Here is a 15542-nt window from a genome sequence, read left to right as displayed (position 1 = left end):
GGAACTGCCATGGGTACCAAATTTGCACCCAGTTATGCTAATCTATTTATGGGAATATGGGAAGATGACTATATTTGGTCCATCCCTGAACTGGGTGCAAATTTGGTCCTATGGCGGAGATTTATTGATGATATTATTTTCATTTGGAGAGGTGAAGAAACAGATCTTTTAAGATTCATTGAATACATCAACGATAATGATTCCAATCTTAAATTCACATGTAACTACAGTAAGATTTCTGTCAACTTCCTTGTTCTGACTATATTTGCAGAGGAAGGGTGTTTAAAAACCAAAACCTTCTACAAGGAAGTTGACAGTAATAATTATATCTTGCCTTCGAGTTGCCACCATCAAAGTTGGTTAACTAATGTGCCTTATGGCCAATTCAGAAGGGTAAGACGTAATTGTTCAGATCTCAATAGCTTTGAAGTACAATCCAAAGTATTGGAGAATAGGTTCCTAAATAGGAAATATAATCCTGGTAATTTAAAAAATGCAATAACAAAAGCAAGAGATCTAGATAGAAGTAATCTGCTGAAAACAAAGGAAAAATCAGACACAACGAATAAAGATAAATTCAGTTTTTCATTTTTAACCAATTTTAATAAAGATTCAAATAAAATTGTAAAAATCATAAAGAAATATTGGCATATCATTCAAAATGACACAATACTAGATGAGGTGGTTCCAGAAGTGCCCCAGGCTATTTTCAGGAGGGCAAATAATCTGAAACGTCAACTAGCCCCAAGTGCATTGCCTAAAATAAAAGAAAAAAGAGAAAAGAATTGGCTACCTACAATAAAAGGTTTTTTTGGATGCACAGTTTGTAAGGCCTGTAAACATAGGACAATGGACAAATTTTCTTTCGCTTCACATGTGACAAAAGAAAAATATGATATCAAACATCATGTTACATGCAGAAGTGACTATGTAATTTATATGATCACATGTCCATGTGGTCTTCAATATATTGGCAAAACTTCCAGGGATGTAAGGATTAGAATCCTAGAACATGTAGGCAACATCAGAAAAGGGCTAACCACACACCTTTTGTCAGATCATTTTATTAAACATCACAAAGGGAACACCACAGGATTGACTTTCACGGTCTTAGAAAAAGTACTACCGCACTGGAGAGGGGGCGACCGTGATGTCCAACTAACTAAAAGTGAAGCCTACTGGATCTTCACATTGAAAACTCTAGTGCCTAGAGGACTCAATGTGGATATTGACATAGGGGTGTTCCTGTGATGTATGTTGATTGCAATATAATTTGATATTGTATTAATCCCGTTTTTCTTTTTCTTTCTTCCCTTTTTTTGAGCACAACCGCAATCGCCGTTATTTTAATAGTGTATAAACTTGATTTATAAGTCAGATAGTTTTTTAGTTTTTTAAATAATTTTTATTATCATTTTTTATATTTCATATGATGCCATGTATATTTCCTTGCATTATTCTTACGTTTGATTTGACACTGTATAAATGATAAACAAGACATATGAAGTGTATGACACTATACCAACCCACTCTGTTATTACATATGATACCTCCTCAATTGAATGTATATGAACCATCGATTTTATGTAATACCACTTTAATTGTAAAATGAGGTCTTAATTAGAGGGAGGGCATTAGGGTATATAACAGTTCAGTTAGCAGCTATTAGTCACTCCTGAGGAAGTCGCCAGATAGAGCGACGAAACGCGTAGAGTGTTCCAGTCCAACTGCCACGAGAAGGGAGGCACTTGTAATTCACTGTTACCATCCGATCCGGAAGTCCTAGGCGCACCGGAAGTGTCGCAGCGGGAGCCTGTGAGTCCCTCGGCGTGCCGGAAGTGAAGCTCCGGTGTGAATACGAGTGTCTCCAGAGAGAGCAGAGGTCACCAGATACCCAGAGGAATCGCGAGCCGCTGGGCTATCCGCCAACTGCTACATATGAGTGCCCACATCGACCGTATGACGTGTAAGCCTTGAATCATGTTTTGACAATATAATTGTATTACCTCTACACTTCAGTATATGGTCTCTCTCTTGTTTCTCCCTTGGAGGTTGTGATTGGTGGCTGCTGTTCACACATAGGGCGCATCCACCCCTTAAGTTGGATGACTGTCTAAATTGACTGCTTAAAATGTGAGTAGTCATTTTGGAAGGAATTTCACTTTTTTCACTGTATAAACATTTTTGCACTATTATATATTTTTCTATTTTTTATGACTTCGAGACGAACTCCCCTGACGCTTTGAAAACTATCTGCATTAACCCCTGTAAATTCTTGCTGCCTCCAAGCTAATGCCTTCGTTCTAGCCTCAGAGAATGAGTCCCCAAGTCCGACAGCAGAGGTTGCATTGAAGGATTCCCCTAACCTTGCGGAGTCCTTAGAAATTCTTTGCTATAAATCCCCTGCTTCAGCTCAAGTTTCCACTGCCTTGCCTCCTGACACTTCGGCTAAAGTTCTGGTTCCAGTTAAATGTATTCAGGGACCAGGTTTTTCCCTAAGCTTGGTCGCAGAGTTCCCGCTCCCGGGTATTTCGCTGAACCAGCCTGTCACCCAGAGAGCGGTGATTCCTGCTTCAGCGCATAGTCCCCACGTTGTGGAATCTGCAGTCATTTCTGGTTTCCCAGACACTCCTTACCAAATACCCACTTCAGAGACCAGTACAGTTATGATTACCCCCCTTGTACTGTCTGTGTTCTCCTCTTCTCAAAGCTTAGGGTTACAAGCGTACAGTGGTCATTATGCCCCTCCTGGGGTTCATGTTGTGTTCTCAGGAATGTTTGCTGACACACTGCCTTCACTCAAAAGTGACGCTTTTTCATATGTGCTAGCTAGAAGCGTGCACACAGTTTCCCCTCTCTCTGAAATTTGCCTTGTCGGTCCCGATACTCTGAGAGGTAAAAACCTCCCTTCAGATTCAGAATCTCCTCCTATAGAGGCCGTCCTTGCTTTTGGTTCCCCTTATTTCTCTGCCCATGCAATCCCTCCAGGGATCAGCATATCTGTTGTTACGCCCTTAGTACAGTCTGAGACCACCCTGTCTACATTACTAGTCCTGGTGTTTAAATCTGAGCTATTTAGTTTTCCTGCCCTTGCTAAACCTCAGTCCCTCAGCACTGCATCTAAATATGCCCCAGCAACCGTTGGGTTACTCGGGGTAAAAATGAAAACTCCTGTCTTAAAGGGTACTTTCTCACACATGTCCAGCAAACCTAAAACCTCAGTGATTGATTCTAAGTCACTTATCACTATATCTGATTTTCTCACTAGTCAAACCCAGACACCCCCACCACGGGCTAGGAGTCCCATTATCAGAATTTTTGCACTAGTAAACACGCCTATTCATGTTTTTGTCATGACAAGCCCCCCTGTTGTTAGGGCCCTTGCAGTTTTGGATAAGACTCCTTTTGCTTCTAAGGTTTCTGCTATTAAGAGTTTCCATGGTTCCAACTTGCCGCTTGTTGTCTCTTTAACTCCCATCATTACTCCCCCATTATCCGTCACTGACTCTCAAGCACCAGCTCCTGACGCTGGTTCTCCTATCAGTACCCCTGCATTGCTAGATTTTTCTGTTATGGATTCCGAGCCTCCAGCTCCGGAGTCGATTCCTCTACTCGCTGCTGCTTTTGTAGTCTCTCAGGTCCCTGTCACTGAAGTACAGACTTCAGCTTCTGTTGTTAGCTCCCCTCCCTCCGCTACCCTTGCTCTGCCTGATTCTCAAGTTCCTGATATTAAAGCCCCAAAGCCTATTCCTACTCCCCAGACAATACTATCTCCCACTGAGGGTTCCCCAGTATTTGGGAGCTCCACTGCTGATTGCTTCTCTGCCTCTGCTAAACCATGGTTTTTCCCCTCGGAACCTTCTGTTGGCCCTGTTATTTCCTCTGTGTTGGAAATACTCTGTACATATCCCAAGATTTCGGTCTCTATGCCTGGTTTACTGCTTGCCTTATCACCTTCCATACCAATACCTGGAAATGCTCTCACCCACCCTATATCCTCGCTGACCACTGTCACGGGAGACGCGCTTAATAACACATTTATATTTCGTGGGTCCTGATTGAGCAGAACAGGTTGAGCAAAATAAACTGAGATTTATTCCCTTGATAGGCAAACACACGACAACTGCAGAATAAACTTAATAATTACACTCACGGGTAGAGAAACAGAGGATAATGTCCAGAAAGGTGCCCAAGCACCAGAAGATTGTTCTTTAAAAACTAGTCCATTTGCAAATTGCCAAATAAATAGCCAGTCCAATCCTTCTGTGAATGTGCAAAGTCCTTTTCTGGTTCTCTGGGATTGGTCTGGATCCCCAGGGCTAACGAAATCCTGAAGCAGGGCAAGTTTCCTTGTTGCGATGTTTTTAACCCCTTGCGTTCTGGAATCGTAGCCGCTGTACTTAGGTCTTATCCGCTTGAAGAAATCAGGTAACAGCAACAACAAAAACAGGAATAACCCAGGAATGAGGGGTACAGGCCTTTTTAAGGACAAGGGCCTTTGAAGGGATACATTAGCCTCATCCCATTTGCAAGGAATTATCTTCCTCCTATCAGAACCTGCCAGGTCACATGGGCCAGTCCTACAGCCAGCTCAGGTATCTCTGAGCATGCTCAGTAAGCAGCTTGGTAGCACTGCTAAGTAAAAAGGGGCCACTCATTTCTGGGGACGCAATGTCTGGAGTTTGGGTCCCGAGGTGTGAAATATCCAGGAGGAGTAACAGGATCTGCTACTCAGAAACAGCCTGATTAAGTGACACTTTACGAATCTGGGATCTTTCATCCCAACAGGGGGCTCCTGTATGCATAACATTTGGTCCTTACTGCCTTACAAAGGCAGGCAGACAAAAAAATAGCATCCTGCCTGTACATTTTAAAACAGCAACAGAAAGGCACTTCACTGCAGGTAGAGATTAGCCTGCAAAATGGGGACAGCCATGCATATAGAATTAACCCCTTCATCCCCAACGCGAAATAGGGGTAACCAGCTGAGCCCACTGCCTTTATTAATGCGCTGATTACCCCCATTTTCGCCACATTTCCCCCACTCAAAGCCCAAGGTTTGCCCTGGCCACCTCCTCTGGTGGTTGGGCTGACCTGAGGGTTTTTGAAGTCATTAGGTCTTGGGGATTGTCCTGCCGGGAGAGGCCATCAGCGTTCCCATGCTCACTGCCTTTCTTGTGCTGAATGGTGAAGTCACATTCTTGCAAGGCCAGGCTCCAGCGCAAGAGCTTGGCATTCTCTCCCGACACCCTCTGCAACCAACTTAGGGGGTTATGGTCAGTGATAACAGTGAAGTGTCTGCCATACCGAGAGGGCTGTAGCTTTTTTAGCGCCCATACTATGGCCAGACACTCCTTCTCAATAGTGGCATATGCTCCTTCTCTGGGCAGCCGCTTGCGGCCCAGAAACATAATTGGAGGTTCCCTGACCTCCTCCCCCACCTGGCTGAGCACAGCACCAATGCCAAAGTCTGAGGCATCAGTCTGCTCCAGAAACTTTTTGGAATAATCTGGAGCGGCCAGTATAGGAGCGCTGGCTAGGGCAGTCTTCAAAGCCTGAAATGCATCTTCACAGGCAGGAGACTAGACTACCAGCGCAGACTGTCGCTTCTGGGTCAAGTCAGTCAGGGGTGTTGCAATGGCACTATACTGGGGAACAAACTTTCTGTAGTAGCCTGCAGTGCCTAGAAACGCCATGACCTGCTTCTTGGTTTTTGGAGTGGGCCACTGCACTACTGCGTCTACCTTAGCTGGTTCTGGCTTGAGGTGCCCTCCACCCACCCTATGCCCTAGGTTTAAGACTTCAGCCATCCCTACTAAGCACTTGGTGGGTTCTAAGGTGAGACCTGCCTCCCTAATCCTGGCTAGCACCGCAGCTACATGAAGTACGTGTGATTCCCAGAAGTTACTGAACACAGCAATATCATCCAGATAAGCCCTTGCAAACCCTTGCATGCCCTCTAGCAAACAATTGACCAGGCATTGGACGGTAGCCGGTGCATTCTTCATCCCAAATGGCATCACTAAGAACTCATAGAGGCCACTTGGGGTGATGCAAGCCGACTTCTCCCTAGCCTCCTGGGTCAAAGGGATCAGCCAGTACCCTTTACTGAGATCCCTGGTGGTCAGATACCTTGCCCCTGCGAGTTCATCCAGCAACTCATCCATGCGGGACATGGGGTAGGCATCTGAAACCGTCCCTGCATTGAGCGGCCGGTAGTCCACATAGAACCAGGTGGTCCCATCCTTCTTAGGCACTAGGACTACCGGACAAGCCCAAGGGCTCTGGGATGGTTCAAGTACCCCTAGGGCCAGCATCTCCTCCACCTCCCTCTCTATACTGCCCTTCATCTCTGCTGACACTCTATAAGCATGCTTATGCAGAGGTCTCAGATCCCCTGTAAGCACTAGGTGCTCAGTGATGTGTGTCCTCCCTGGCTTGTCCATGAACAGAGCCCTATACTGCTCTAGCATAGCCCTGGCATCTGCCCTCTGCCTGACACTCAGCTGAGACCCTATCTCAACCTGCTCTATGGTACCTCCCTGCCTAGCTTCCCCTAGGAGATCTGGCAGAGCTATGTCCTCCCTGAGCATATTGATGTGATAGACTTTGGTCCTCCCTGTCTCCCTAACCCTGGCTAGCACTGCTGCTACCTGTCCTGGAGACAAACCACAGATCTGCCTGAAGCCAACTATCCTCTCCCTGTATGTCCCCACATACCTCTGCACTCTCTCTGGTGACCTCCTGACCAGGCGGTGGGAGGTAGCCAGAGCATTCCTCATCCTGAATGGCACCCTGAAAAACTCACAGAGGCCATTCTGAAGGTTGAAGACTGACTCCCCCTTTGCCTTCCTCTCTACACTGTCTGCCACCTCTGCTGATACTCCATAGATATTCTTATGCAGAGGATGCAGATCCCCTGGGAGCACAGGCTGATCCGTACTATGTGCCCTGCCCAGCTTGTCTGAGAACAGGACCCTAGGCTGCTCTACCCTAGCCCCGGCTTCTGCCCCTGCCTGCCTACCTCCCAGGGCCCCTAGCTCAACTAGGACCCCCCTAGGAAACCCTATCCTACCTAAGAGGCCTGGCACTGCCTGAGCTACTTCCTGAAACATGTTCCCCATTCCTGGTAACAGGTTCAGGAGCATCTGCACATAATCACCCGCTTTACCCTCTGGCTGGCAGGCGTCCCAGGGGTGGCCAAAGTCTGCCACTGCCCCTGCTGCCTCCGGCCAGAGGTAAGGCTGCAACAGCTGGGTTCTCATGTGAGTGACCTCCTGATGCCCCACTAGTGGACTGGGGAAGGCTACCTGCAACACTTGCTGCCTACCCTCCCTGGATCCCACTAACAGTCTTCTACCTGTCCAGCCCCTGGCTAACCCGGTAGAACCTGGCTCTCTACCCCAGAGCCCGTGGTGCCACAGCCTGTGGTCTGACCCCCCGCTTTCCCAGGACTCGGACGCCCGCAGTCCCATACCTTCTAAGCTGGGGTCAGCTTTCACCGCATCCCTATCTGCTGTCCCTAATTCTAACCACCCACCCTTAGTCTCTAAGTCAGGGGTAACAGGAACAGGTAAAGGGAACAGTAAGTCAGTCACTGGTCGCGACTCAGTAGTCTGGCTTACCTGTCTGGTCTCCGCAGAGGCCACTGGAACCGTTGGTCCCAAATGCAGGGGGACAGAGGTTGATTCTGCTGTGACTCCTGATGACAGGCTCTTAGGAATCGCCGCAACAACAGGCAATTCCGCAGCAACCACACAGATCACAGGCTCCAGGTTATTGGTAAGGCGCACCTCAGCAGTTTCCCTGGACAAAACCCCCACCTCCCTCATGCCATGATTGGCACCCCCATCCAAAATGATCTGGGCACCCTGTATGGACCGCAGCCCTCCATCCGGCATGGTTCTTTGCATCCCGGTGCCCGGGAGCAAATCTTCTGGCTGCACCAGAATAACAGCAGCACCCAAATCTGGCAAGCTCCCTGCTTGCCGGTCACCAAAGGTAACCCTCCGTGGGTGCCTGCTCAGGACATCAGCAGGCTGCATCTCGACTGATGCACTTGGACATCCTCTGCTCACTGCTGCTGGCTCCAAGGTGACAAAAGCAGCATCTGCCTGGGACATCCCTCTTGGTTGTGGCTCCCTGGCTGTGCTCTGTTCCTCTGTGTGGGCCAGCCCAATCTGGGTTACTGGCCCTGCAGCTTGTGAACGTTGCCCCTGATGGGGTCCCCCAGACCGCTCACGGTCCGGGAAATGTGGCCTGATGTGGCCCACCTTGTGGCAATGATAGCACCGTCTCTCAAGCTTGGACTCCCCAGTATAGGACGTGTCGCGGCCCACTGTATGTTTGGGAGTCCGCTGAGGTGCAGACTGGTCCCCCCTAGCAGGAATGGCTGCCTCTCTGGGGACTGCTGCGTTGCTCACCAAGGCTCTGCTGGTTACATATTTCTTTGCTGGCTCTGCTGCTTCCACAGCAGTTACTCTGGGAACGTCCTGTTCCCCGCTGACAAGGTGGGAGTGAGGGGGCCTTCCAAGCGCTGTCGACAGGAGCTCGAGTCGCTGTTCATAGCTAAGCCCTTCTCCCCAGGCAGTGAGGAGTGCAATGAGTCCAGAGGTAGTCAGTCCGGTCGCCGCAGCGACTGATCCATCTGCACCCCCTGGCACAACGCCACTCTCTTCCAGGCGATCACTGACATCCTTTCCCTGTCCTTGCAGCCCCGGAGCTGGAGAGATCTCTTGCACTCCGGGCTGAGTACTGTCTGCTGGCGGGGCCATCCTGTCCTCATATTCTTCTAAATCCTCCTCCAGCTGACTCTTGGAACGACCGTCTGTCGTGAACCCGTACCCCACACATCTCTCCACTATCTGCGCCTGGTTCCAGGTACAACACCTTCCTGAGCGTGGACTCATGGTGCCACTGGGGTATAGGTCCAGAGACCAGTGAATTATCTCGTGCTTCTTTGGAAGTGTGTGTAAGTTGCCACTTGTCTGAGGAGCTTGCAATCTACAAGGTCCTCACTATATTACAGAACACTGCAATATAGGCTCAATCAGTATCTCACCAGCTGCCACCAGTTTTAAACGCTTGTCACGGGAGACGCGCTTAATAACACAGTTATATTTCGTGGGTCCTGATTGAGCAGAACAGGTTGAGCAAAATAAACTGAGATTTATTCCCTTGATAGGCAAACACACGACAACTGCAGAATAAACTTAATAATTACACTCACGGGTAGAGAAACAGAGGATAATGTCCAGAAAGGTGCCCTAGCACCAGAAGATTGTTCTTTAAAAACTAGTCCATTTGCAAATTGCCAAATAAATAGCCAGTCCAATCCTTCTGTGAATGTGCAAAGTCCTTTTCTGGTTCTCTGGGATTGGTCTGGATCCCCAGGGCTAACGAAATCCTGAAGCAGGGCAAGTTTCCTTGTTGCGATGTTTTTAACCCCTTGCGTTCTGGAATCGTAGCCGCTGTACTTAGGTCTTATCCGCTTGAAGAAATCAGGTAACAGCAACAACAAAAACAGGAATAACCCAGGAATGAGGGGTACAGGCCTTTTTAAGGACAAGGGCCTTTGAAGGGATACATTAGCCTCATCCCATTTGCAAGGAATTATCTTCCTCCTATCAGAACCTGCCAGGTCACATGGGCCAGTCCTACAGCCAGCTCAGGTATCTCTGAGCATGCTCAGTAAGCAGCTTGGTAGCACTGCTAAGTAAAAAGGGGCCACTCATTTCTGGGGACGCAATGTCTGGAGTTTGGGTCCCGAGGTGTGAAATATCCAGGAGGAGTAACAGGATCTGCTACTCAGAAACATCCTGATTAAGTGACACTTTACGAATCTGGGATCTTTCATCCCAACAGGGGGCTCCTGTATGCATAACATTTGGTCCTTACTGCCTTACAAAGGCAGGCAGACAAAAAAATAGCATCCTGCCTGTACATTTTAAAATAGCAACAGAAAGGCACTTCACTGCAGGTAGAGATTAGCCTGCAAAATGGGGACAGCCATGCATATAGAATTAACCCCTTCATCCCCAACGCGAAATAGGGGTAACCAGCTGAGCCCACTGCCTTTATTAATGCGCTGATTACCCCCATTTTCACCACAACCACTACCTGGGAGACCTCTGAAGGAGAAAACCCTCTCAAATTTCTACATTCAGAGGTCAGCCTAGTTTGTCTGTCCCGAAGGTCGCCCTGGTATTTTCGATCAACCATCGATGCCGCTTATCCTGAACTCTGGTCCCATTACTAAAGACTGGGCTCCCAGTGGGGGTTCTTCTGCCGTTTCTGCTCCGGAGGCCCCTGGTTCTTCACAGCCCTGGATGCCCAAGCCATTTTGCATGGCGAGCCATGTACCAATGTTGTCTCTACCACCACTCTCATATCCTAGAACAGTACTCGCCAAGGAACTGCTCGTTTACGGATCCCCTTTCTGCCTAAAAACCTCTAGGAACAACTCAATGTCCCCGAGGCCCATGGATGGCCCTGTTGGGCCGCAGTTCTCCCTGGGGGGTGGGGGTACGCAAAGGAGTGCCCACGAGTCTCTGGACCATGACTCTACTCCCAATCCCAGACAGTTCAGAAACAATTCTAGGTCCCCCAACTCTATGAGTGGTCTTATTCGCCCGGAGGTCTCACGTGAAGGGGGGGGGGTACTGTAACGGATATGCACCTTAGTTTGCTGTTTGCCTTGCCTTACAGACTCGTGCAGCCCTGGAACACTGCTCCTGATGTTTGCTGCAGCTTCACCCTGGGTTCACTCATTGAGGCAATGCTATCACACGCCCCTTCTGCTATTGGTTCACCGACCTTTAAAGACCCCTTTCCCACAATGCTTCCCTGCCGAGCATAACCCTTCCTGGTTGTCACAAGTGTTCTGCCACAAGCCCTAAGGCTTGGCTCTGTTGTGTACTAATCTCTCAAAGTTCTATTCCCCAGTTCACACAGAGGTCTGTTCCTGTCTCCTGTGCTGAAGCGGAGTACTCTTCATGTTAACTTCAGATCCCTGTTCCTGAGGCCGGCTGCTAGTCTCACGCAGCGGCCTGTTCCTGTCTCCTGTACTGAAGTGGAGGTCTCTCCAGTGTTGACTTCAGCTTCCTGTTTCCTGAGGTCTGCTACTCCTAGACAGCAGAGCCTATCTACCGGTACCTGGGGCCTGCTGCTCATTCTTCATTGCAGTGGCCGTGTCCTGGCTCCTGTGCTGAAGCAGAGGTCTCTCCAGTGTTGACTTCAGCTTCCGGTTTCCTGAGGCTTGCTGTCCTTTCTCTGCAGAGCCTATCTACTGGTTCCTGGGGCCTGCTGCTCATTCTCCATAGCAGAGGCCGTGTCCTGGTTCATGTGCTGATGCAAAGCACCTACCGTGTATTCTTCAGCTCCCTGTTTCCTGTGGTCCCTTAGCAGAGGCCATTCTACGAGTCCTGAGGTCTGTAGCTCTCTCTCTCCTTGCACAGGCCCGCTCTGGACTCTTGCGCTGAAGCACTGGTTTACCAGTGCTGCCTGGCGGTGTGCCCACTCCGGTCTGCCTATCCCTTCCTGAGACCAGTACCATGGGCCATGGTCGCCGCTCGCGCAGAACCCGCGCTCACGCTCCTAAGCTGAAGCGGGGAACTTCTGATTACCTGTTGCCGAACTCCTGCTTGAATAACGTTTATCCTGATCTCTCCAGTCCTGACCATGGCTTGTCCACTGATGATGCTACCTTCTCCAGTCCTGACCCTGCTACGTACGACTACGAACTGCGCAATCCGAATCAGCCTGCGCGGTCTAAGGTCGGTGCTTTTACAACCCCACCTCAGCCACGCGGTCCGACCCAGGTTTGTGGCAAGCACAACCATGACACGAGGGAAAGGAAGGGATCCGATAGCGAGGTGGGGAATCCGCAGGAGAGACGAAAGGGAGTGAGTTGCCGTGCAGCTGGGGATCGGCGTCTGTAGTCACGTAACCGCGCCGCGCGCAGGAGAATGCGCGACGCGTCCGAAGGTGCGGAGCCAAGCTCAGAGACACGACTGGTCCAGCAGCATCTGTACGCATGCACTGACATCAGAGCGGCAGTGCGCACGTTCTCAGTCACCAACGCGGGGTGTGGTTAGCCACAAAGGGAGGAATGTAGCAGTACTGACCTCTGCGTAAAGAGTAGCAGCAGGTCTCAGGAAACATGGTACACAGGCCTCTGCGTGAAGAGTAGCAGCAGGCCTCAGGATACACAGGAAAACGGGCCTCTGCATGGAGGGTAGCAGTAGGCCTCAGGAACACAGGCCTCTGCATGGGGGATAGCAGCAGGCCTCCGGAAACTCAGGAACTAATAACAAGAACTAGAGCGGTGCCAGGGAGGAAAGAGTCCCGAGCACAAGGTCACAATAGAAATGCTTCTTGGAGGACGTCCAGCCTTCTTAAAGGCATAGTGCCAGTAACAGAAGAGTGCAGCAAATACTAAGTTCAAAGTAAGGGTTCTTTAGTTGAATACTTTGGCCAAGGTATTGTAAGCCTGCTACCACGTCAAGGTAAACCCTAATCAGCAGGTCCTACACTACCCGACGGCAAACTAACCTCAGTAGTAAATGAGTGACTGTCCCAGTCTTCCGGAATCCAAAGGAGATGAGTAAAGGTCCCAAGGAGGTCCAGGCAGGAACAGCATGCGATGGAAGTACTAGCAGGAACCAGGGCAGGCAGCAAATGACTAATAGCAATGAGAAAGTCAGAGAGAGGCTTACTTCCTGTCAGGAGGAAGAGGGCAGGAATTGTCAGAAAGCAAGATGGCGTAGGAAGCTTCAGAATACTTAAAGACACAGGATCTTGACTCGCAGCTAGAGGGCGGCGATCAGAAATTAAACAGGTAAGGAAGGAACACGCCGCAGGGGGCGTGTTCCGCACATCGTAACAGGGTTAAACTAAATGACGCTTTTTACAAGAGATATATAGGTATTGCACTGTGTCTTTTTGTCACATTGGAAGTAGCTTTGGGCATTTCTGTTTTTTGTTGTATACATTTAGCCACGCCCACTAGCACTCCTTTTGACATATGCATATATATATATATATATTGTGTGGTATTGGTTGGGGTTTCTCAGAGCTTGTTGGGAATCTGTGTATTTTATTTAATGTGTGCAGCTGGTCTCAGTTGCTTATGGGAGGTAAGTGGCCCCTCCCCCCCAAGGTTTAAGCTTGCTCCACCCCACTTTCCAAGTTGGCAGGTCAGTTTCATTTTGCCAGGTTACGACAGATCCAATGTGATCATTCTTCCTGTAATTATACAGGTAAATAAGAATTTTAACACAGGTGAGTGTTAGGCCCTGCTATGGTCAGGCCTAATAAGTGGCAGCAGGCTTAAGACGCTTTGGCCAAAGGGTTAAACTAAATTACCCTTTTTACAAGGGATATATAGGTATTGCGCTGTGTATTTTTGTCACATTTGAAGTAGCTTTGGGCATTTCTGTTTTTTGTTGTATACAATTAGCCACGCCCACTAGCACTCCTTTTGATATATATATATAGTGTTGGGGTTTCTCAGAGCTTGTTGGGATTCTGTGTATTAAATTTAAGGGGATAATTAGAATCAGGTGTTTAAATAATTAGGTAGATCTTCAGGTGTGAGTTTGGGAGGCCCCACATTATATAAAGATCAGAAACTTTGTGAGTTTGGTCTTCACCATAAAGGTGTGTGGGAAGACGTCATGCCACAATCAAACGAAATCTCTGAGGACCTGAGAAAAGCCGTTATTGATGCTCATCAGTCTAGAAAGGGTTACACATCCATTTCCAAGGATTTGGGGCTCCAACAATCCACTGTCAGACAGTCTACAAATGGAGAAAGTTCAAGACCACAGTCACTCTACCCAGGAGCGGTCATCCTACCTAAATCTCTCCAAGAACAAACCAGCAAATCATCCAGGAAGTCACAAAAAAATAGTAACATCCAAGGATCTGCAGCCACTCTCGCCTTGGCTAATGTGAGTGTTCATGACTCAACTATCAGAAAAAGACTGAACAAGAATGATGTTCATGGAAGAATAGCCAGGAGGAAACCACAGCTCTCTAAAAATAATTTTGCTGCACGTCTGAAGTTCGCCAAAGAGCACACAGATGATCCACAAGACTTCTGGAACATTGTTCTCTGGACAGACGACCCAAAGATAGAACTTTTTAACCTCAATGAGAAACTTTATGTTTGTCAAAAACCAAACGCTACTGTCGAACAGAAGAACCTCATCCCAACCGTTAAGCATGGTGGTTGGAGTGTGGTGGTTGGAGTGTGATGGTTTGGGGCTGCTTTGCTGCTTCATGAGCTGGATGGCTTGCCATCATTGATACAACCATGAATTCTGTATTTTATCAGAAGATTCTAGAGGAGAATGTCTGGCCATCCGTCCGTGAGCTGAAGCAGAATCGAAAGTTGGTCATGAGTTGAAGCAGTTTTGTAAGGAGAAATGGGCCAAAGTTCCTCAAACACGTGAGATACTTACCAGCAGTTACAGGAAACGCTTAGATGACGTCATTGCTGCTCAAGGGGGCGCCACCAGATACTGAATCTAAAGGGTCACATACTTTTTTCACACATTGATATTGAATGTTGAATAATTTATGGATAAATAAATGTCGAAAAAGTATCATCTTTTTGCGTAATTTTGTGTCAGGATATCTTTATGTATAATTAGGACTTAGATTTAAGAGCTAATAAAATTTTAGGTTTGAAATATGTGAAAATCCTAAGGGGTTCACAAACTTTTTCTTGCCACTGTATATGTGGAAGGATATGCCTGTATTTGTCGTGTGGGAGAGTAGCAACTCCGGTCCTGGCTTTCACTTTCCCTCACTGCATGTGAGGATTGGCGCTAGGCTCCGCCCCTCGGACGCATTACGCGATGATGGCAGCGGTGCGCGCGCTAAGGAGCGCTGCCGCGGAGGTGCGACCCTGGCGCTGTGTTGCTGCGTCCACGTGCATGGGTGGCGTGCCCGTTCCGTATCGCGCCACCTACACGCGTGCGCCGCACGACGACCAATCACAAGAGGATTATCGGCTGCCTCTCACCTGAGCCCAATCCGCTTTTCTCCTATCAGTCTCCTGCTATCGGGTGATGTCATCCTGTCTGCTCCTCCTGATTGGTGCTTTCCCCTTTAAATACCTTCTTGTTTCCTGTACACTTTGCTGAGCATAAACTAAGGTTTATGTGCTGTGCTCGCTGCTTGAAGTCTGTCTTTTTCCAGTGCTTGTCTGAACCTGTGCCTTGGCCTTGCTTGTACCCAGACCCGTCTCTTCTCCAACCCTGAACTTCGTCTTGTCTTTGGATTCCTGCTCTATCCTCTCCTTGACCACGGCTTACGGAAATCGACCATTCTTCTCTCTCCGACCCCGGACCACGGCAAGTACCCCGACATACCCGAACTCTGATACCCTGACCTGGCTTCACGACTCCGACTATGCACTCCGGACCTGGCTCCGTGGTTGTAGGGCAGCGGTTATATACATCCCCACCTCAGCCCCGCAGTCTAAGTCCTGTTTGTGGTGAGTGCAGCATGACACTGCATCACCCTAATTTATG

The sequence above is a fragment of the Ascaphus truei genome, chromosome 3 (assembly GCF_040206685.1).
Source record: "Ascaphus truei isolate aAscTru1 chromosome 3, aAscTru1.hap1, whole genome shotgun sequence".
Taxonomy (NCBI): Eukaryota; Metazoa; Chordata; class Amphibia; order Anura; family Ascaphidae; genus Ascaphus; species Ascaphus truei.
The sequence above is the reverse complement of the archived record's forward strand: the minus strand, read 5'-3'. Positions refer to the sequence as shown.